Source organism: Loxodonta africana, chromosome 16 (assembly GCF_030014295.1).
Source record: "Loxodonta africana isolate mLoxAfr1 chromosome 16, mLoxAfr1.hap2, whole genome shotgun sequence".
Lineage (NCBI taxonomy): Eukaryota > Metazoa > Chordata > Mammalia > Proboscidea > Elephantidae > Loxodonta > Loxodonta africana.
Window position 1 is genome coordinate 20,323,755 of NC_087357.1, and position 23,403 is coordinate 20,347,157.

The 23,403-nt window shown below is 43.8% G+C and overlaps 1 protein-coding gene across 7 annotated transcripts in view; it reads left to right on the plus strand.

The window, feature by feature from the left end:
- Positions 1-590: 590 nt before the first annotated feature.
- The window catches only part of ABLIM1 (actin binding LIM protein 1), a 94,939-nt gene continuing 72,126 nt past the window's right edge, over positions 591-23,403 (plus strand). For 3 of the 7 annotated variants that reach the window (XM_064269274.1, XM_064269275.1, XM_064269278.1), the window contains exon 1: positions 595-865. The gene's annotated coding sequence lies outside the window, so the exon portion shown is untranslated. Of the gene's footprint in view, positions 866-23,403 lie in introns of all 7 variants that reach the window. The other 4 variants (XM_064269276.1, XM_064269279.1, XM_023546690.2 and 1 more) reach the window with 3 other exon arrangements.

Sequence of the window (23,403 nt, forward strand, 5' to 3'; positions counted from 1 at the left end):
CATGTAGGTAAAGTGCCTGGAACATAGTAGGTATTCAGTAATTTTGCACAACTTGAATAGGCGCTGAATTGTACATGTGGAAATCGTTGAATTGGTGTATTTTCTGCTGTGTATGTTCTGCACAACAAAAAAAATTTTTTAAAAAGGAGCACCATACAAAATGCACATCAAAAATATCAATCGAGCAGACTTGATGAGTAGTCTATTTTGAAACCACATTACCGTCAAAAATTACTACAGTGTAATACGTAAATTCTGAAGTAATGAACACTAAGATAAAGTTGAACCCTGTTTTTATTACACTTTTTTATCAGGGATTCCATCATAAGTCTCTCAGAAGCCGTGATCTGAGAGAGCTGTTTGCCAGCTCAGTCGTACACCTTTCCATCATTTCCAATCCCAGAAAGAAACTTCAAACGCTTGACAGTCTGGTTTCAGTGCAAACTTCTGCCTCAGGGACAATCACTGTCAGATTTGTTATGCAGACAATGCTGAGTGAATGTGAAGAAATGGTACTTTCCCCACCTGCGTTTAAAAAGAAAAAATCTACCCCCTCCTTTTTGAGCAACATGGACTGGCCCGTAGTGGTTGCTGGTGTGTAACTAGTCAGCGGAGCCAGGGAGGCGTGCGAGCGCCCGCCCTGCGCTGCTCTGTCCTTGTTTCCGGAGTGGGTCTGGGAAGATGCCCGTTTCCTTAGCTTCAGAGAGAAGCCCGGTTATGTAACCGAGGCGGGACGGAGCCTCCCGTGGGCTGAGGTCTGGCGTTCACAGAGCTGCTTCTCACGGTGTGAGTTTGAAGCCTGGAGGAGCTCTCTGCTCAGCACAGCCCAGGACCAGAAGCGGAAGAAAAGCAGCCCTGTCGCAAGGTAAGGTGCGCGTGGTACATACAAGGTGTGCTCTGCTTGGCGGGGCCAGGGTGAAATCCCTAGCTTCCTCGGTGACGTTTGCGACCACACAGACCCTCCAGGTGTGGTCATCTGGTCGGCTGGTGACAGAAACCACTCGCATTGGCCAGAAATACCTTTTACTTAAACTTTATGTTTTTCTCAGGATACAAAGTGGACTACTGAGCTTCTTCTCATTGATACAGTACCAGAGTAAAGAGAAGGAAAGGCAGGTTTTATTTTTACTGAAAGGTAGTTTATTTTCGTCTTAAATCATGTTTGTGTTTTTTCAGGCTGTTGCCCCCATGGTTGAAAGTAAAGGGCAGTTTCCAGGTTTCTGATTTGTGTAGTTTTGTCTGTGGTTTGTAGAGCTGTGCAAGATTCACATTTGGGACAAAGGGACTTTGAGAGTCCTGTTTGGGGGATTTGGTGGTGAAAGTAGCCACAGGGAATCGAGTAGTAGATTTATCTGTTAACTATGAGTCGGAATCGACTCGATGGTAATGGATTTGGTTTTATATAGATGTGTAAAGGAACCCTGGTGGCACAACAGTTAAGCGCTCGGCTACTGACTTAAAGGATGGTGGTTCGAACCCACCCAGCAGCTACTGGGAGAAAGACCTGGTAATCTGCTTCCCTAAAGATCACAGCCTAAACAGCCCTGTGGGGCAGTTCTCGTCTGTTACATGGGGTCACTGTGAATCAATATTGACTCGACAGCACCTAACAACAACACAGATGTGTGAGTTTTGTTTTTTATTTCCTTTAAGAAGTTCCCTATGAATGAAAAGGAACAAATTCTAGAATATTATTCATTTTTTTTTTGCAGCTCCAGATTGAAAGAGTTTGATTGTTGCCTCTCTTACCACCTTTGGGCAAGAAATGAAAGAAATCTAGAGATTCTTGCCTTTACAATGAAAATAATTTTCCTGAAAACCTAGTTATTAGTCAGACCATGTTCTAAGTTTTTTTTTTCTGCTTGTATTTTGTTTTTTAAGAAAAGTTTTAAAGTATACTGTGCTAGCTCTAAAGAAGGAATGAGACAAGAAAAATCATCTGAACTGTGATAGAAATAGATTTACGAGTTGGGAAAGAGAATAAAGAGAGTTTGGCCAAAACCCAGCAGGAATGTGGTCACTATAGCGGCTTCATCTGTCACTTAACCGAGATTGGAGATTTTAAAGAAAATCGAGTTATTTTTTCTGAGACAATCTCTTGAGGAATGTTAAGAGGACGTGAAGTTATTTAGATGACCCAAACAGGTTCTGAAAAGTAAGTGAAAAATAACTAATTAAAATATAATTGTTGCCATTCTATAGTGGATTAAAAAGGCATGTTGAGTTGCAGTGTCCTTACAGAATAGGTGAATTTGCCACAGTTCATTGGTGTAAATTACTTTTCAGAAGGCTTTTACAGACTTTGTGGGGCCTTGCCAAGCTGCTCCTTGTAGCACTTTCCCTGAATGTTTTGAGGAAATGTTTTCAAGTGGGTTGTTTAGGCATTTCTATGCGTCAGTGAGTTTCACCTTGCATCAGCGGCCCATCTAAACCTTTCAGGGAATACATATTCTGGCCGCTGGAGTCTGCAGACTTCTCCCTCCAACTAAAAGCTAATCTAAAAGGACCAAAGAAAAAACCAGAACCACTCAGAACTTGGGCACAGACCCACTGCGTGGACCATGACTTTGCCTCCTGAACACCAGGGTTTCTCTACCTTGGTGCTCTGACGTTTGGGCTGGGTAACTCTTTGTTGTGGGGGCCTCTCCTATAGGATGTTTGGCAGCATCCCTGGCCTCTAGCTGCTACATGCCAGTAGCACCCCTTCCCAAGTTGCACGATCAGAAATGTCTCCAGATGTCGCCAAGTGTTTCCTGCAGGGCAGCATTCATTCCCACTTGAGAACCACTGCTGTAGAGGAACTGCTTTGGAGGGCTCCTGCAGCGGGTGGGAAAGGAGAGGGTGAGGGAGGCTGGAGCCCCAGAGAGGTGTGGTGAGTTGCAGGAACAGTGACAGGACTAATATTTTGGTCTGAGTGTTTTGATGGTTTATTTTGTATTAAATCACATCCTAAGGGCAGAAAGAAGGGGAGCCAGATTCAAGAACTCTTCTAGATATAAATTCTTCTGCACCTGGCCTTTCCCTTGGTCGTCCCTTATGGACCTTATATAATGCTATGGTTGTATAAAGGAGCCCTGGTGGCCCAACAGGTAAGTGCTTGGCTGCTAACCTAAAGGTTGGCAGTTTGAATCCACCCAGTGGCTCTGTGGGAGAAAGACGTGGCGATCTGTTTTCACACAGATTATAGCCGAGAAAACCCCGTGGGGCAGTTTACTCTGTCACATGGGGTCACTGTGAATTGAAATCGACTCAACGGCACCTGATAACCACATGGTTATATAGAAATCAAGCTTCTCTAAATCTTAAAAGCCTCCTTCTTCCTTCCAGTTGCCATGGAATTGATTCCAATTCATGGTGGCCTCATGTGTTACAGAGTAGAATGCCCCCTAGGATTTTTATGGCTGTGACCTTTTGGAAGCAGATCACAAGGCCTTTTTTCGGGGGCACCTCTGGGTGGATTTGAACCACCAACCTTTCAGTTAGTAGCTGAGCGTTTAACCATTTGCACCACCCAAGGACTCAAATGTGTCCTAGGAATGTACTATTTAAAAAAAAAAAAAAAAAAAACTCATATAGTGATCCATTTTATACAGCAAATAATTAACCAGAACCAGTTGCCACCTAGTCGATTCCGACTCATACTGACCCTGTAGGACAGAGTAGAACTGCCCCCATAGGGTTTCCATGGAAGCAGACTGCCACATCTTTCTCCTGCAGAGTGGCTGGTGGATTTCAGCTTCTGCCCCTTCTGTTAGCAGCCGAGTGCTTAACCACTGTGCCACCAGGGTTTGTTTCTTCTATACCAGTGGGACTCAAACTGTTCTAGGAATTGGACCTCAGTGTTTTCCAGTGAAATAGTATAATCACAGCCTTTTCCAATTTGCAGAGAACAGTCAATGGCTGGAACTTAACATTTTAAGTTTTTGTATATTTTAGCATATGCTGCTGCTTGTTTGTGCTCAGATGTTCACAAATTACAAAATGAATGAAGTTCACAAATTACAAAATGAATGTTCACAGATTACAAAATGAATGAAGCTGTAGCAAAACAAATAATGGTGCAAAACATCCGAAACAGGCAATCTTGTTTAGTTGCACTTATTTCGGTAGACCCATGTCCAACTATGGTTTTGAATTTAAATTTAAGGATACATTCATACTCTCATAAAATACGTTTATAAGGAAGTTAAACATGTTACTTTTTCTTGGTGTTTCTTAAGGAACATGGTACATTTGCAGTAAGTGTCATGACTTCCAGGAATTTTGCCACCCAGAAGGCTTGAGACAGGCCACCCTGTAGAGGGGCTGGGGTAGGAGGTGGTGTTTGGCATTGACTGAACATACTGGGGAACACCTTTGTTGGAGTCCATTCTTGCTGATAGGGCTGGTCTGGCCCGTGGTGTTATCGAGGAGTTGTAGCTTCTGCCTTTGATTGAGAAGGAACCCCTCAGTTTCCCTCTTCTTGGAGTTACCAGTGTATCCTGCACCATTGTGCTCATTTAGAAAGATTTCCTCGTTGGTAAAAACCTACGCCCTCATTCGCTAGTGCTAATCTCCAGGAGGGTAGGAAATGTTACTATTTTGCTCACCATTTTACCATTTTTCTGTACATAGCAGAGTGCTTATGCATCCTGGTTGTTCTTTTTTTTTTTCAATAGTTGATGAAAAAATGAATCAGTGTCATTTATTTATATGGAAAGACCACGCAGGAACTTGCTAGCGAACGAAGTTCACTTGTCTTGTTGGCAATCTGTGTCCTGTTCACATTGTGTACTTTTTTCTAAAGGCCAAATCCAGGCTTCATTTAAGTAGGGCTTTAATGTTTGGGGAACAACCAGAGAGGGTCTTTTAAGGATGCAGGAAAAGTGGCTCTGTGAGTTGCGGAATTTGGGTGGGGGGAAAGCTTTATAAATTTTTCTTCATGAGGCTCAGAAGTTACACTTCTGGTGTTTCAAAACCATACCCCTCAAAACTGCCTCATGGATTAACAAAGAACAAACCAGTCATAGTATTTGGTCCAAAGACAGGCATTCCCAACCTCTTTGTTTTTAAGAAGTTAATCTAGTCAAAAGGAAGAACTTGTAGATCACACATGTAAAAACATACCTTGTTTACTCTTGTGTGTTCTAGTGTGACATAGAGGGTGTCCGTCCTTGAAAGTCAGAGTGGTGCGGCTCTGGAAAGTCCACCTTTTCTGAACCAGGTATAAGAACATGGGGTGTGCAGATGGACAAATGACTTGAAATTACAACTCTTCTGTAATGTGCAGAATCTAAGGTGCTGTGGAGTCCCTGGGTGATGTAAACGGTTAACGCACTTGGTGCTAATCGAAAGGTTGGAGGTTCAAGTCCACCCAGAGGTGCCTCAGAAGAAAGGCCAGGTGATTTACTTCCGAAAACCAGCCATTAGAAACCCTACGAAGCATAGTTCTCTTCCGACACACATGGGGTCACCCGCCATGAGTCAGAACTGACTTGACAGCCACTGGCTTTAAAGGTGCTATAAAAAAAACCAAACCAAACTCATTGCCCTTGAGTCGATTTCAACTCACAACGACCCCATAGGACAGAGTAGAACTACCCCATAGAGTTTCCAAGGAGCGCCCAGTAGACTTGAACTGCCGATTTTTTGGTTAGCAGCCATAGCTCTTAACCACTACACCACTAGGGTTTCCAAAGGGGCTATAGTGGGAGATAAAGAAGCAGAAGGCCATCTTGTGCTTTAGTTTGTAAACCAGCCCCAGCTTCCTGTTTTAGGCGGTGCCCCCAGTAACAAGCCTAAGTCTAACCTGTGCCTTAAACTGCAGAGGTTTGTGCTGTGGCCTTGGGGGCTCTCAGGGATGGATTACCCAATAAGCAAGGTATGCATGGGTTTACTTACTAATCTGTAGTGAACAGTTTCACCTAGCAAGGTATGCACGGACTTACCTGAAACCCAGGTAAAATTGTTCACTGCGGATAGTAAGTAAGCATAAGTAAGCCCTGCATACCTTGCTATCGAACCCAGGTGAAATTGTCCCCACTGCAAATTAGTAAGTAAGCCCGTGCATACCTTGCCTACTGTAAACTGATGCGCACCATGCTTACTGGTTAATCCACCCTGTCTGGCTCTAGTAAAGAGGAGGCACACCCTGCGCTTTTATTGTTCACCAGCGCTGTAATGTTTTGGGCAAATATGTGTTTGTGTCCTCAGATTTACCAGCCCACATTGAGATCCCTTTTGCTCATAAACATCAGAAGATGCAGAAATGCTTGCTTGCACTTAAGACTGCTTTTATCTTTCCATAGTGCTAAATAATAATTTTGTTGGATTGTCTTGGTTCTCTGCAGCTGGCTCCTTGCATCCGTACTTAATATCCGTATACCTTGTGCAAATAAACATACTTGAAAAGATGGAGAAATGTGTTTTGCAAAGTTTAGAACATCCTCTAACAGAGTTAAAGTGGAGCCTTCTGCTTTGTTTTGGCAGCTTGTTTAGGATGCAAAATGTATCTGGTTCTGGCAACAGATTAAAGAAGGTGTTGTTTCTTAGTCAATTTAGGGCATAAGGACGGGGAGGGAGTAGGGGAATAGATTTCCAGTTCTCCTTTGTGTTTTGTAAAAAGGCTTAAAGCATAAGAAAAAAAAAATGTGCTTGACTGGCTTTCGTTTTGCCTTTAAACCTCAGAATTGTAAAAACTGTTGAAAGATTTTATCCTGGCTTACACAGCTCTCAATGGTTTAGCTCCCACCCACCCTCGACCTGGTCACCTCCATTTCTCCCCATGCTCACTCCCTCCAGCCTTGCTGGGCTTCCTTCTGTCCCTCAAGCACATACTCTATCTCGAGCCTTTGCACTCTCTGTTCCCTCTGCCTGAAACAGTCCTGCCTAGGTCCCCACATGCTTCTCATTATTCAACCTCTCTGTTATTCCTTGGAGAGGCCGCCCCATCACCCTAGCCAAAGTTACCTCTACCCACCCAAGCCCCAGGTCATCTTTTATCCCCTGGCCTGGTTTTATTTTCTTCACGGCATTTTTTTCCTCTACTACCTGAAATTCTTACCTGTTTGTATACAAGTTAATTGTCTCACCCTTTTATAGAATGTAAGCTTCATGACAGCACCTAAAACAGTATCTGATGGAAGATAGGTGCTCAATAAATGGATGGATGGATGGATAAATGGGAGGGAGAGAGAGAGAGGGAGGGAGGAAGAAAAGAAGACCAAGGAGGGAGGCCCGAAGGAGAGCAAGTTGTCTGGCTGGTAAACTCCCACTTTGCTTTGAAGCCCAACTCAAGTGCTCCCCCTCCATGATGCCTTCCTGACTCTCCAAGGCAATAGTCTTGGGCAGTCTTTCTCCCCCATGTCCACCCCGCTTTGTACGTTATTCCACCTATCGTATGCTCTTATAATGACTTGTTTATCTGTAAACCACCACCCTGCACTGTAAGCTCCTCGGAGACAGGAATAACTGGGTGGTGCAAATGTTTGAGTGCTCATCTGCTAACCCAAAGATTGGCAGTTTGAATCCACCCAGAGGCCCCTCAGGAGAAAGGCCTGGTGATCTACTTCTGAAAAGATCACAGCCATTGAAAACCCTAAGGAATGCAGTTCTACTCTGAAACAAATGGGTTCACCACGAGTCAGAATTGACTCAATGGCAGCTGATTTTGGTTAGCGTTGTAGTTACTGGTCAGTGCTTAGTGTCGCAGCACTTTATAAACGTATTTCATTAAAGTCCTCTTAACAGCTCTATGTATTTACTCTCTTGTTGGTTTGCAAATAAGGAAACAGGCTCAGAGCAGCTTGCCCGCACACATACAATCAGGGTCAGGGCCAGGATTTGAATCCAGCTTGTCAGGTTCCAAAGCCTCTTTTCTGAGGCCTCCTTTCCTCCTCTTCAGGGTGCCGGTGCCTGACTCACACATCTGCTATGAATGAATCCCAAGTGACCTCCCCTCCTCCCTTCTCTCCCACCCAAAAAACCCTTCTCTCCCAGATCTTGGATTTATGAGCTTGTAATCCAACTACCTCTCTGAGGACAATTAGCTGGTGTACCATAAGTCATTTTTTTGTTGTTTGTTTGTTTTAACTGATAGGCTTATTTGCTTAAATTCTCATTTTTGTTTTGTAAACAAATCTATTAGTGAAAACTTACAGTGGTGCCAAGGTTGTTCCTATTGACAACCCTAGGAATAAGTTTCCCTTTCCTTAGCTCCCAGCATTACATCGATTTCTCTTAGAATATAAAGCTTAGACTGAGGGAAAAAAAATCATGGCTACCATAGATGCAAATTTCAAGTGTAAGAGACTAGGAAAACAGTAAAAGTTTTAAGCGTGTTGGGATTTCTGCTATAGTTTTAACATAGCCAAGTTCTTCTAATCACACACCTCTCTTGGTGATGCTAGTCTCTGTAAATTGGGTTGGCTCCAGGCTGTTTCATTGTTGGAGCTGAAAGCCAAGATGGCAATCCCTTGCCAACAGAGAAATGTGATTCTCTAAGCTGGGTCAAGGAGCCCTGGTGGTATAACAGTTAAGCACTCAGCTGCTAACCCAAAGGTCAGTGGTTCAAACCCACCAGCCACTCTGCGGGAGAAAGACCTGGCAATCTGCTCCCATAAAGAATGCAGCCTAGAAAACCCTACAGGGTAGTTCTGCTGTGTTTTATAGGCTAGCTATGAGTCGGAATCGACTTGGCAACATACAACGCCACCACAAGCTGGGTTGCATTCTGCCTCCATGGAGCCAGTTCTAAGATGATAAAACTGCTCTTTACATAGAGCTATGGTAGAAATTGTTTACTGTGGCCGGGCACAGAAATTTCAGCCTCTGTGGGTGCAGATACGGGAGATAACTGCCTTCACTCGCCCTCTGTGGCTGGTCTTCAGGCGTGAGTGAGGCAGCCTGCACTGGCCTGTAGGGTCATTGTCTCATAGCTCGAATTTTCCGGTTCTGGAGTATCCTGAGGACAGCGCTGAGAGGGCAGACTCTGCAGCCTCAGCACACTGGCCTGTCAAAGCTTTCCTTGGCTTACAATGAAGTTTTACCCAGCTTTGGGACTGACCCAGCTAGTTCCCTTTTTCCTAGGTGGGGGGTGTGATAAGCGGGAATGTGGTGCCCATGTAGCATTTGTGGGTGTCAAAAAACACCAAAGGCCCCATTGGGGGTAGGATCCCTGAGAAGTGCTCAATTGGTTTGTGTAAGGGAACCTGTGGGTGAATCCCAAAAAGTAACATATACTCATCACCTTTTCTGTTCATCATGAAGAATAGGAGCCACTTTTTGGCCCTTTAACCATCACTGAGCAAGGTCTGAGGGACTTTGGACTTTTCACACAACTTCTCAATGAGCATAATAGCCTTGGCCGGTACTCATGGTAAATCAAATGTCTTGTGATTTGCAGATTAACTGGCTCTGTGTTGAGTGTTGAAAGGAGGTTCTGATTGATTAATTGTTCGTGGAATGCCACTCCCAGACTAGAGTTGTTTGGTAGTTGGGGCCTCGCCTAATTTGAATTCATTTATTCCATCATGGACTAGGAATAAAAATGGCCCACGATTTAGTCGGTTGGTTTCTGGACCTGACGGTGCCACCAGCCAGCAGTGCAATTTCCGTTTCCCGTCTACCTGCTTTTCTGAGTTAAAGAGGATTCCTACCCTAGTTCCTAGAAGTATCATAGCAAAGTTCCATGGGTTTCGTCTCATCCAACCCTCTTGTTTCATAGGTGACGGCACTGAGACCCAGTGTTTGTGGGAGAGCCACAAGTAGACCTCAGAGTCTCTCTGCTCCTCCACCCCCTGCCTTCTTTAACCACTTCTGTGTGTATTGTATAGATGAAAACAGGTGTCCCCGAAAGGCCTCTGAAATATTAAAGTCAATCATATGGACGCAAAACCAAAAAAAAAAAACCAAACTCATTGCCATCGAGTTGATTCTGACTCACAGCGACCCTATAAGACAGAGTAGAACTGTCCCATAGAGTTTCCAAGGGGCGCCTGGTGGATTCAAACTGCTGACCTTTTGGTTAGCACTCAAAGCACTTAGCCACTACACCACCAGGGTTTCCACATGGATACAAGGTATTAGGGAATTGAGTCGTATTTTTCTGCTGTATATTCAGTGGATATTTGAGAAGTGTTTGCTCAAACCTTTATTTCATGTTGTCTTGGTTTTGGAACACTTTTCCTTTTCCAGCCCATTAGATCTTTTCTTCTCTGGTCCTAAAATCTCCTGAATTCCTACCTGCTTCCAGGAAATGGCTGATAATTGCCTAGTTATCCCCTGGCACTGTCCAAGTAGACAAATTATAAAAATTTTCTTAAAAAAGTAATTTTAAAAACCTCAAACCCACTGCTGTCAAGTCAATTCCGACTCATAGCGACCCTCTAGGACAGAGTAGAAGTGCCCCATAGAGTTTCCAAGGAATACCTGGCAGATTTGAACTGCCAGCCTCTTCGTTAACAGCTGTAGCACTTAACCACTACGCCACCAGGGTTTCCCAAAAAAAGGTATATTTTTAAAAAACCCAAACCTGTTGCCGTTTTAGTCCATTCTGACTCATAACAACCATATAGGACAGAGTAGAACTACCCCATAGGCTTTCCAAGATTGTAAATCTTTATAGAAGCAGAGTGCCACATCTTTCTCCTGTAGAGCCCCTGGTGGGCTCAACACCAGGTCAGCTAGCAGCCAAGTGCTTAACTACTGTGCCTCCAGGGCTCCCTAACCAATGTATACTCTTTATAAATAAATGAATAAAGAAACAAGTACACAGTGCATAATCTTATAAAATGTGAGAGCAGCAGCAAACTCTTCCTATAAAGGGCCAGATAGTATTTTCAGCTTTGCAGACCATATGGTCTTAGTCTCAACTACTCAGCTCTGCTGTTGTAGGGCAAAAGCAGCCATAGACACTATGTAAACAAATGGACGTGGCTGTGTTCCAATAAAACTTTATTCACAAAAACAGGCAGTGGGCCAGATTTGACTCATAGGCCGTAGTCTGCAAACCCTAGCATAAAGTAGAAAGTAAACATCCGTCATTCCCTCTCCAATCCCACTGCCGAGGTGGCTGTTGATGAGAATCTGGCCCATATTCTCCCTGGATCATATAGGTGTGTTTGCAAATATGGAGTTTGGCTGCATGCATTGTATCATATAAAATATATAGTTCTATATCCTGCTTTTCTCACATTTTTTGTATACAGATACGTGTGGGAGGATATATATACTTTTGTTGTATAAATAGGACCATTTTGTACATGTTGTTCTATGCTTTCCTTTTCCCACCTGGCAGTGACTCGATGTCAGTGCTTAGAGATTTGTGACATTCTTTTCAATGGGCACATTGTGTCCTAATCTTTAGTTTCCACCAATAACTCATACCACATACAAAAGAATTTGTGTATATGTAAATGATTACTGGTAGACAGTCAAAGGTGATGGGTGGTTGGCTTCATGGTGGTCCACGGGTCCGGGCGGGCCTTCAGGTTAGCCTTACATGTGTTATCATGTCTCTCTACGGAGGATAGTTTCTGCCCGACCCACTCTCAGCACAGTGCTGCCTACAAACGGGAAGCTACCCAACGATTTTCCATGATGATGACGTTCTCAGAGGAAATTTAGATTTAACATCATTTTTTTTTTTTATGACTGGGTTGATTCCTGTGAGGTTTTAAAAATGCCATATCTGGGCCACGGCTAACAATATAGACCCCCACTCACACTTGCACCTCTCGTTAAAGCCTGGGTGTTCAGTAATGTCCTCTCCTTTGTAAGAATCAGTGTGCTCATTCCCTTTTGGGTTCTCCTCCTCCAGGTGAGGTCAGGGACAAAGTGCCATCCTTGTTATAATGAGGAGTTCCTGGGTGGTGCCAGGGTCAATGCACTTGGCTGCTAACCAAAAGGTTGGAGGTTCAAGTCCACCCAGAGGTACCTCCGAAGAAAGACCTCATAGTGACTCACAGCAATCCTGCAGGACAGAGTAGAACTTCTGAAAAGTCAGCCATCGAAAACCCTGTGGAGCACAGTTCTACCCTGACACGCGTGGGGTCTCTGTGAGTGGGAGTCCACAAGATGGCAACTGGCTTTTTGTCACAATGAGCAGCCCCTCCCTTTGCAGAAACCCCTCCAAAGCCCTGGGAATGTCATCTGCTGGTAGTCATTTGCAACCCTAAGATCAGTCACAAGAAAGCACCAGTCAGAGCATCAAGGCTTCTAGGAGTTTTCTGACTGAGTTCAGTAGAAGTGGCTACTGACAGAAGCGTTTCCATATCTGGTACTTTAACTGAAAAGGAAACAGAAGGAAGAAAAGCTTTCTTTTGTAATCCTCGGGAGTTTTGATTTCCGTTGGTGCTGGCTGAAAGGCAGCCCTGTCCCTGGAATAAACCGGCATTAACTGGGCAAGGTTCGACCAAATCCAGCGTGAGGCGCCGATAGCCAGTGCCATCTATTTGTGTAATTATCCAGGAGAAAGTTATGAATGCAAAAAATAAAGGGGTGTGGCTGGATATGTCCTCTGTGTTTAAGAGGGTTGTTTGAGGAAACAGCTGTTGTTTGTGTTACACAAGGTGCCTGGATACAAAAGGCTTCTAATTTTTTGAATTGAGGAATGATGCTGACTAGCTTCAGACTCAGCTCCTGTGGTCTCAAGTGACAGAAGCTCTCCTCACACCAACCAAAGCAGAAGGGCACCCTGATTTATCACCAAGCTGCTGGTAGGGAGGGAGCGGGGACTGAAGCCAGGCTCCAGTGCTGTTAGCCTTCTCTCAAGGGCACCCTGCCTCATCTATATCTAAGTGAGGATTCTGCTCACGAAGTAGCTCTGTCTGCATGAAGAAGGCATGGCTGCAGCGGCTCAAAGCGTCTCATCTGCAGGGAAAGGGCCCTTCTGTAGTAATATGGTACCAGCCTAGCCCTGGACCATTCACTGAGGCCAGGGTAGTGTCATGGGAGAGAATAGCGGCTCCTGTGTCTGGAGATGGGAGACGATGAGACGCTTCAAAAAAATAGGGTAGCCTTACGTGACCACGGGAGGAATTGTGAGCTTGGAGTTGTTAGCAGCTGTCAAGTTGGCCTCCAACTCTGAGACACCCCATGCACAACAGAACAAAACACTGCCTGGGCCCGCACCATGCCCTTGATCAGTTGCAGATTCGACTGTTGTGATCCATAAGATTTTCATTAGCTGATTTTTGGAAGTAGATGGCCAGGCCTTTCTTCCTAGTCCATCTCAGTCTAGAAGCTCCACTGCAATCTGTTCAGCATCATAGCAACAGGCAAGCCTCCACTGGTAGATGGGTGGTAGCTGTGCATGTGGTTCATGGGCCTGGAATCGAACCTGGTTCTCTGTCGTGGAAGGTGAGAATTCTACCACTGAACCATCACTGCCCCCTGGCTTGGAGTAGCTGGTCCAGTTTGTGTGAGCTTGAGAAATTACTCACCTAACGTGAATGTAGCAATGCAGTCATGTGTTAGTTTTAAGTGACCTTTGTCTTGACTTGCTTTTAACGTGATTTTGTACATGGGCTCCTGCTTTTCCACCCCCTGCGGCATTAACCTGGACTGACTTTTTCTGGTTCTCGGAAGGTCCTCAGAAGCTTTATTGATTTTTCATTTCTCGGAGAGGTCAGCGCGTTTGCATTCAAAAGAAAGCATAAGGTGACTAATAATTTAATCTTTAGTCCCTAAAGATGCTGTGGCGGGTAGGGCTCAATGACAGACGCCTTTTGTCTCTTACTTAAGTTTTTAAACTAAAGCTTTTAAACTTCTGAACAAGATCACACTAGTGGAGAAATAGCTTTAAACTCTGCTAAATGGCATTGTGGGAAGTCTGTTGCCTGTACTTTGAATGCAGTTTTTTTTTTTTTTTTATTATTTGCATGTGTGTTCACTGCCAGAAAAGGTATTGTTCAATTTCAGCTGTAAAAAGTAATTCAGGAGAATGACTGCATCAATTATCAAAGCAGCTCGTAACTCAAAATGCTTGTTTCACTTCTTTATTGCATCTGCCTCTAGCTCGTATAAGGAATCCCTGGCTGCCGTTAACTGAAAGGTTAGAGGTTTGAGTCCACCCAGAGGCTCCTTGGAAGAAAGGCCTAACAATCTACTTCCAAAAAATCAGTCACTGAAAACCCCTGTAGGGCACCATTCTACTCTGACACACGTGGGGTCGCCATGAGTTAGAATCAAATGGACAGCTACTGGCCTAGCTAGCGAATGTTGGAAAATAACATTTTTTTATTCTCTGAATGTGTATTATGAGCAGTATAGAGAAAGCTACCTTATAATCCATCTGTGGATAATTGTAAAAGAGGCACCTGCGTAGCCTGTAGACCAGACACAGTTACTCCTTGGGTATAGTCAATTGAGAGATGGCACCATTTGGAAATTCTCAGGCTTGTGCTGACATTTTCAAGTCTTTCTGTGAAACGCGACCCAATTTGGCATGTCTCAGTAGCTAACTAGAATTGGCCAGGGCACCAATCCTTGCTGTCTCTCTGGCAAAGAATATATTTATTGGTAGTGTTGAGTTTTATCACCTGTCGTGGAAAAATTGGTTGCCTGTATCTACTAGCCCTGGGAGCCCTGGTGGCACAGTGGTTAAGCGTTTGGCTGCTAACCAAAAGGTCGGCAGTTCAAATCTACCAGCCGCTCCTTGGTAACCCTATGGAGCAGTTCTGCTCTGTCCTGTAGGGCCACTATGAGTCAGAACTGACTCAACAATAACAGGTTTTTACTAGCCTTGGACTAGACAGGAAATGCTAAGAACCCATTCAGCAGTTCTTTGGTTCCTATTTAATGAGGGGATGCCCTTGGCTCTCACCAGCCACTGGAATTGGTGGGGGACTTTAAATTCATGTTGACGCTGAGCACACCAGCTCCATAGACCTAGTTGGGCTTTTATTGTCGGTTATTACTTTAGGTCAGGAAGGGGGGAACTGAGCCATGTCAACCTGATGAAATTGCTGCATAGTGGTATAAACCAGCTTGCGGTAAGTTGAGTGTGAAATCGTTATGGCCGGATGGTGCCTGCCAGTGGGTTTCTTTGTGATAATTATTTTTGCTTGATTTAAGAGGTGGTAGCATACTGGCTGTTACTGGAATAAAGCTAATTTCTTCCTGTTCTGAGCCATTATGTTGTAGGCTGGGGGACATTTGAGACACATTTTTCTCCTGAGATAGCTGCATTTCTACAATGAAGAACCAATATTTCTCTCCCTTCTTTTTTCTATCCCCTCTAAGCTTTTCCCTCTAAGTTTATCACAGTTATTAAATGTACAAAGGGTAAGAAGTGAACTTTCACCTGATCATTGCTTGTGGAAAATGATATAGAAAATTAACTTTAGCTGAAGAGAAATCTGGTAGGCTCCTTTAAGATTGAGATTTTCTGGGTTTTGTTTTGTTTGCAGGGGAAGAGAAGGGGGGGTGGAGTAGTATAGGTGGGTACCTTCTTGACTATAATGTGAATGATGTGGAAAAAAATTCTTTTGAGTTTCGGTAGAAACAGTAATAATAGCAAGATTCTGGTTACCCAACTTACTGGTTCCATCTTCGCACAGTCTCCCGTGACCCCTTGAATCATAGTTAACCACTGTCTCCTCTTCTTGATCCAGGAACAGGGTCTTTCTTTATTGGGCACCCGGATTTACCACTTATTGGGAATGCAGAGATGAATAAAGTTCTTGCCTAAAGGCTTTTGGCTTACATGCGGGCAGGCTGCCGGTCCCTAGAGGATGGAGCATGACATTAGTAAAAAACAGTTGTGGTTGAGTTGATTCCAACTCATGGCAACCCCATTGTGTCAGAGTAAAACTGGGTTCCATAGGGTTTTCAATGACTGATTTTTTGGAAGTAGATTGCCAGGCCTTTCTTCCAAGGTACCTTTGGGTAGACAGGAACCACCAACCTTCTGGTTAGCAGCTGAGCGCATTAACCATTTGCTCTACCTGCGGACTTCATGACACTCACACATGCTATGTATTCAGCGTGCATGCACCACATTGGATTGTAACACATTTTCTTTCTGGCCCCCTTTATGCACAGGAAAAAAACATTGCTTTGTTCGGCCTCTGCCTTTAATAGACTCGTTACTTTTGGAGTAAGTATCTTTCCCCTGGGAAGGTTCACCTGAATCATCTTGGTGCTCCCCATGGCCAGCCTGCAGCAAGGAAATAGCAGCTTGACTTGACTAATTGGATGGAGGGAAATTGACTTGTTTTGGGTGGGGATTGCCTGGACTGGCTTTTCTGCTCCAGGAAGACGCTGAGAGAGCAGCTGTCCACCTGAGGTTTTCTGCTGATAAGAAAGGGATGCTTCCGTGTGCAAGTTTGAGAGAGTGATAGAGGCAGAACTCCTTGGTCCAACAGGAAAGGGCAGCTTTTACACTTCATGACGCACCCAGCAGCAGGAAGGGAAAATTGGAGAATATAGACAGTTGTTTTTTCTGTTAAGAGTTGGAAATATTCCCTGCAGGTGACCCATTTGTTGCATGCTGAAAGAATTAAAATGACTCTTTTCCAAGAAGTACACTGGGAGAAAGATTACAAGAAACAGGACTATTCTTGAGAGAGGTGAGGAGGGTACAAAAAGAAAATTGAAGAGAAGAAAAGAGAGCTTAGAATAGAATAAAATCCCAGTGTGGATCACCAATATAGCTTCATCTCACAGTTTTGTTTTGCTTTTTTTTTTTTTTCTGCCGTTGCTCTGTAGCATTAGGATTTTTCTTAGCAATATACTTATATATTTTTGGTATACTAATTTGGTATATAATTCCCTCAAGACTTTTACACTTTATGCATGCACTATGTTTTTTTTATGTTAGCTGATTGCATAATTATAGTTATAATGCACAATTATAAAAAACACAACCATTGCCTTAATGGAACTTAAAATTTAGTGGGAGTCCTAAAACATAAATATCTGCAAGTTCAAGGCAATATATGAATGGAATAAATAAATGCTCCAGGAGTGCAGAGGAGGGAAGGAGATTGATTAAACAAGTGGTCCCTAGAGAGGGTAAAATTTGAACCAAGCTTGGAGCCTTTCTATTTTATTATATAAAATAGGCTATTTATATACAAAAAAAAAAAAAAAGACTAATATGTGGCTCATACCTTTATTGGACTCTGGAATTACAAAAGGAATACAACAATGCCCTTGCCCCAAGGAGTTAAAGTCTAGTAGGGAAAACCTGTAAGTAACCAGCATTTATAATATAATTTATTGTATTACGTAGGTGGTGTATATTTTATATGAATGTGTAAATAAAATGTATATTCAGAGCATCAACTAAATGCCAATTAAAGGGAATGCCTGCGTCTTGGGGAGCTGGAGAAGGGACATTCCAGTCTGAAAGTTCTCAACCTGGGCTATACCTTAGATTCAGTTGGGGAGCTTTTAAAAAATGCTAACATCCAAAGCCCTCTCAGACTTCTGCCAACTTTCTGGGGGGCCCAAGGCATCCATCTTTTTAAAAATGACCCTGCTGATTCTGATGCAGAGAGAGGGTTGGGAGTGGCTTCTCAGCAAATTCCAGAAGTGGGAAGGCACAGGCACATCAGCGTGTTTGAGGCTCAGGGCAAAGCCTAGGTGTCTAGAGCGTGGGTGTCCAGAGTGTGGGTGTCCAGAGCGTGGATGTCCAGAGCATTTATGTGCAGAGCGTGGATGTCCAGAGCGTGGTTGGGCAATACTGAAACAGGGTAGAAGATAAAGCTGGACAGGTAGGTTGGGACCAGACGTTGGAGGTTGTTGAATGCTCAGGTTAGAAGGTTTAACTTTTTCAGTAGGCAATGAGAAGATGTTAAAGACTTTTTATCAGGAGAGCATTGTGATCTGTGTGGTATTTAATAAAATTTGACCTGGTATTCAGAATGTGTGCTTTGGGGAGATGGGGAGGAGGAAGGGGCTATTGCTTGTGGTCCAGGTATGAGGTCCTGAGGTCAGAACCTGAATGGTAGCCATAGGACTAGAGAGGAGAGGATGGAGAAGAAAGAACTGTTCTAGTTTGGGATGAGGGGATAGAAGAGTTCCTCAGTCACTCCTACAAATAGAGGCTGAACCCTTGCTGCTTGCAGACTTGAATGGCCACAAAGAACAATGGCTAGTATCTTAGAGGCTGCTACTATTTCATCCTTGCTTATATTCCCAGAATCTTTCTCCTGTTGCCCTCTGTCTGCGACTTCCTTGCTAGTACTACTTTATGGATATATGTAAGGCATCTTGCTTTTTGTTTTAATAATTTATGTTGTTGAAAATATACAGTAGCAAAACATATGCCATTTCAACAATTTCTGTTTTTTACTGTTCAATGACATTGATTACATTCTTCAAGTTGTGCAAATCATTTGCACCGTCCTTTTCCACACTGTTCCTCCCCTATTAACATAAACTTACTGCCCCCTGAGCCTCCTCGCTAGCCTTTCAGGTTGCTGTTTTCAGTTTGTATCTAAGGAATCTTAAAGGCCACCTCGTTCAACATCTCATCCTACAAAAAAGGAGCCTAAGACCTGGAGAGAGCAAATGTCCAGCCCAGGGTCTCACAGTTGGGGCCCAGGTGTCCTGATTCTAATCTGGGGTGCTTTAAAGGACCCCCTGAAGGCTCTTCCTCTACCATTGGGCCATCTTCTAAAACAAGCTAAATTCGTGATACATTTGACTCACTCAAGTAGAAAAAAATATAAAACACCAGGAAGCACGACAAAGCCTGGTATTTAAGTGCCCTTACATATGTGGCGAAGGGTCCGAGTCCAGGGTGCTGATCAGCGGAGAGAGAGGACGGACCAGGTCAGATCAAAACCATAGGAAACAGCACCGTATTTCTTTCCAGAGTAGCCTCTTGGCCAGGCGGCTGAACTTTCAGTCTCTCTGTCGTTAGAGGGTCTGGCTGACTTTGACTTAGTGCAGTGGATTTCACTAAAAAGTGTCTGACCTCCTTGACCTCGGAACTCAGGGCGGACTGTGCAGGAGCCATCAGCCAGGTTGCACAGTCTAGCATTTTGAGAGATACAGAGGTATGTGGCTACACAAAATGGAACCCAGACTTCAGAATCTCCAGTCAGAGTATGTGGCTTGGGCTGTCGTCTGGGTCCCAGCATCCAGTCCAGGACAGTGCCCTGTCCCCTCTGACAGATCTCCACCATCATCTGGCTGGGGCTGGTGAGCGGTGATAGAGTTGTAGCTGGCAGGACGCTTGCCTTCACAGCACTCCCTGTAGATCCTGGCTCCCAGCCATGAACTTGCCCTTCCAGGGGAACCCAGAGGACTAGGGGTGGGGCAGGTACCCAGCCAGTGTGTGGAGGTCTGCAATGTGAATCCATGGCTCTCTCTCTTTGCAGGACACAGAAATGCTTTGGTATCCAAAGCCCAAGCCTTTCCTTAATTGTGCTCTGATTTGGGGCTTTGCCAAACTACCAAACCAAAACTCACGGCCATCAGGTGGATTCCGATTCATAGTGACCCTAGGAGACAGAGTAGAGTTGCCTCATAGGGTCTCTAAAGCTGTGTGATCTTTATGGAAGCAGACTGTCATGTCTTCCTCCCGAAGAGTGTTGGTGGGTTCATAATGCCAACCTTTCGGTTAGCAGCTGAGCGCTGTAAGCACGGCACCACCAGGGGTCCTTTGCCAAGGCTAGGGGGTCCTGAATTCTTTCAGACATCTCCCCTTCCCCTTGGAATTTGCTTTTCCCTCTGGTGTTCCTTCCTACTGACAATTGGAACTGAGACTCAGTGATTTGTAGAAGCAGTCTGCCCCACTACTCCCAAACCGTAGACACTGCTTCCTAAATTCCAGGCTGGAAGGCTGAGTTGTTTGTGAAAGGGGCTGAAGTGCAGGCACAATGGGATGGGAAACCAGACAAGGATGTTTTTAAAAGCAAGCTGTGTTTTTCTGGCTGCTCCAGTATTGGTTCCCACCCTGAAGGCACCACTAACCCTGGGGAAGAAAAAATATTTCTAGTCTGATAGTGTGCTGTCGGCATCCCAGAGCTGAGTCATCTGTACAACAGCCCTGATAACTCAGAGGAATGGTTTTCTTAGGAGGAGCTTGTAATGGAGGCCCCAAGACACCAAAGCCGAGGCAGCTACCACATACAACGCACCATGGCTTACCCAACTCCCGTGAAGCCCTATAAGATTTCAGAATAGAAATATTTAGGAAGGAAAAAGAGCAGGGTGTGATGGGGAAATGTTTGTAATTCCTGGGGAAGGACAGAAATCACTGAACTGGAATGTACTTTAGAGATAACAGCTTGGTGAAGAAAAGCAGTTGACAGACCGGAATCTCACAGAATTGGGATAACCCATTTGCTTCATACTCTGTAACAAGTTGAAGTGCTTCTAATTAAAAAAAAAAAAAACTGCTCCATGTTTCTGATAATTTGTAGAATTATTACAAAGGTATTAAATAAAGGGGAGAAAGATGTGCCAGTCTGCTTCCATAAAGATTAAAAAAAAAAAAATTAAAGATTACTGCCTTGGAAACCCTATAGGGCAGTTCTACTCTTGTCTTCTAGGGACACTGTGAGTCAGAATCCACCTTATGGCAACGAGTTAACGGGTTATCCCATTATCTGGTACCACGGTGCTCCTTCCTGTTCCTCTCCCCCCCCAAACATGTTTAATTGTGCCGTTTGGCCACCAGGAGATGTTTGTTGATAGTTGACTTGTCTTTCCTTAGAGCAGTTGGCCTGGACAAGACCCTTTAGATTTCTGTAATTGTACATTCCTTACTCCAGCGAGCTGTTGTGCTGGCGAGGAGACCAGGAATGAGATCACGAGTAATAAGAAGCCTACGTTTTTACCCTTGCACAAGACACAAAAATTATCCAGTTGGGGTTAGGTTTCAAGAGTGTTGAACTTGAAGGCAAATATTTATCTTCTGATGTTAAGAAAGGGAAGAGTGTAAAACCTTTGACCTTGAACGTAAGGGTTGCGTCTGAGTTTGGAAAGCAGATTGTATTAAGAATCCAGAATCCAGGGGCAGATTATCCAATAAGCAAGGCAAGCATGAGCTTGCTTGTGCTTACTTACTAATCTGTAGTGAACGATTTCACTAAATCAAAGATGCGGTGAAAAACGTGTGAAATCGTTCACTACAGATTACTAAGTAAGCACAAGTAAACCCGTGCTTACCTTGCTTAGCGGGTCATCTGCCCCTGTCAGGGATTGTAATTTGAAAAGAGGCTTTGATTCCATAGGAAGGTGCTGTGGGGTTGGGAAAACAGACAGATGCCAGCCATACCTAGAAGCAGAATCTTTGATGTGGTGAAAAAATAATAAAATTGTTTTACTACAGATGACCTGGTAAGCAAGGTAAGCCTGTACTTACCTTCCCTGTTGGATAATCTGCCCCTGCCAGAAGCATAATGAATTTCTCATTGTCAGCCTTCCCTGGAACTATACATGTATATGTGTGTGCATGTGTGTGTATATATAAAATATATATATATTTTTAACTACACACAGAGCAGACTTAACATCTCACTCACTGTTCACTGTGACATTCCATTGGGTTCCAGAGAGTCTCTCCCTCCAGCTTCCTGAAAAGGCCCCTTTAAACTTTCTTTCAAAGCCTAAGTTTTTGGAAAGAAAATGGCCCGGAGTCCTATCATCTGGTGCTTTGCAACCGAGTTCATCCTTTCCCTGTGTCACATTACTGAAAGTGAATTTATAAATTACTGAAGTTTTCTTTACACAGCAACCTTGCAAGCTAGGCAAAACCAATACTTTCATAACCTCTAAATATTATGGAACATACAGCTTTTAGTAGACTGATCTTTTCTGGGTCCCAGCATATTCACCCATCCTGTCTGTTCAGTGGAGACTTCAGCCACACAGCTTTCTCAAACATCCACCTTCTTACCATTCCTGACATTGCGCATACGGAAACCGGAGCCAGCTTGTAACATGCTTAAAATGGACCAAACGACCCCTCCTCAGGGGATCCCAGGCACTGGGATCCTTTTCTAGTGAATGATTTCAACTTATCATTACTTTAAATGAGTTTCTAAGGAGGCCTGGTGGCGCAGGGTTTAAGCGCTTGGCTGCTAAACAAAAAGGTCAGCAGTTAAAACTCATCAGCCACCCTGTTGGGGAAAGATATGGCAGTCTGCTTTCAGAAAGATTACACCCTCGGAAACCCTATGGGGCAGTTCTGCTCTGTCCCGTAGGGTCGCTATGAGTCAGAATCCATCCAAAGACAACAGGTAAATGAGTTTCTAGTTTGCAAGGGATAGCCTTAAAAGATCCTCTGGATCTTACCTAGGTGGTTAGCTTCTGCATTTCCTCACAATAATTTATGGAAAAGGGAAAAAAACTTATGTTATTTTTTTACTGTCCAAGCTACCAAAGTAATTTCCAGTCCTTCTAGTGCCTTGATGAAGCAGGATGTGGTGAAGGGGAGAATGGCCGTAATCTAAAGACCTAGATTTGAACACTAGTTCTATAACTTTGGGACCCTCTCTTAGCCTTTAAATGCCATAAGAATACTAGGGTACCCTATGGAGGGTTGGATGGATTAAATGTGAAAGTACTTTCTAAACATTCAACCATGGAACAAATGCTGAGTATTATTAACAATAAAAATGATCGATAAGGAAAGAAATGTTTAAACTCAATTGTGAGAGGAAAGACTAGATTTTTCAGTAGCTACTGAAGTTCTCAAACCTCCAAACAACAATTCTTTTTACCGAGCCTTGGTCCTGACTACAGGAAGCCATTTTGAGGGCTAAGAAATGAATTAGTTATCACTTCTTGGTCCACCCAGCCCTTGGCTTCATGGCCAAGACCCAAAGTGATCCAGGCCATATCAGCCTTTGTCTGCTGACATCAAGTCAATTTTAGGAATTAAATATGGGGGTTATTTGCATTCCATCAACGACTGCTCATCACTTCACAGAGTCCTGTCAACAGAAGGACAAGGATGAAGGGAGGATTGAAATTGCTCAGCAGTACTCTGGAGGTCCTGGGATAATGAATACCTGATAGGATTAAACTCCCGAGCTTTTACTTAGAGACCTTTTATAAAAGATCATTCACTTCACAGAGGCTAGAAAAACACTTTGGGAATCCATTGCGCAAAACGCTCTTAATTTGATTCTTCTTATTTAATGCCTTCAAACGCCTCTCGGATTAAAACTGGAACAAAAGGCAAAAGCCACTTTGGAAACTGTTTGGCAGTAGCCACTGAAGCTGAACATACACATAGCCTATGACCTTGCCCTGTATCTTCCATTCCATGTGTATATACAACAGAAACGTGTACGTCATTTCACCGAAAGACATGGGCAGGGATTTTCACAGCAACGTTATTCAAAACAGCCAACATTTAAAAATTACCCAGTGCCATCGGGAATAGAATGGACAGATAAAATGTAGTATATTTACACAAGGGAATACTGTACGATCATGGATTTAATGAAGTATAAC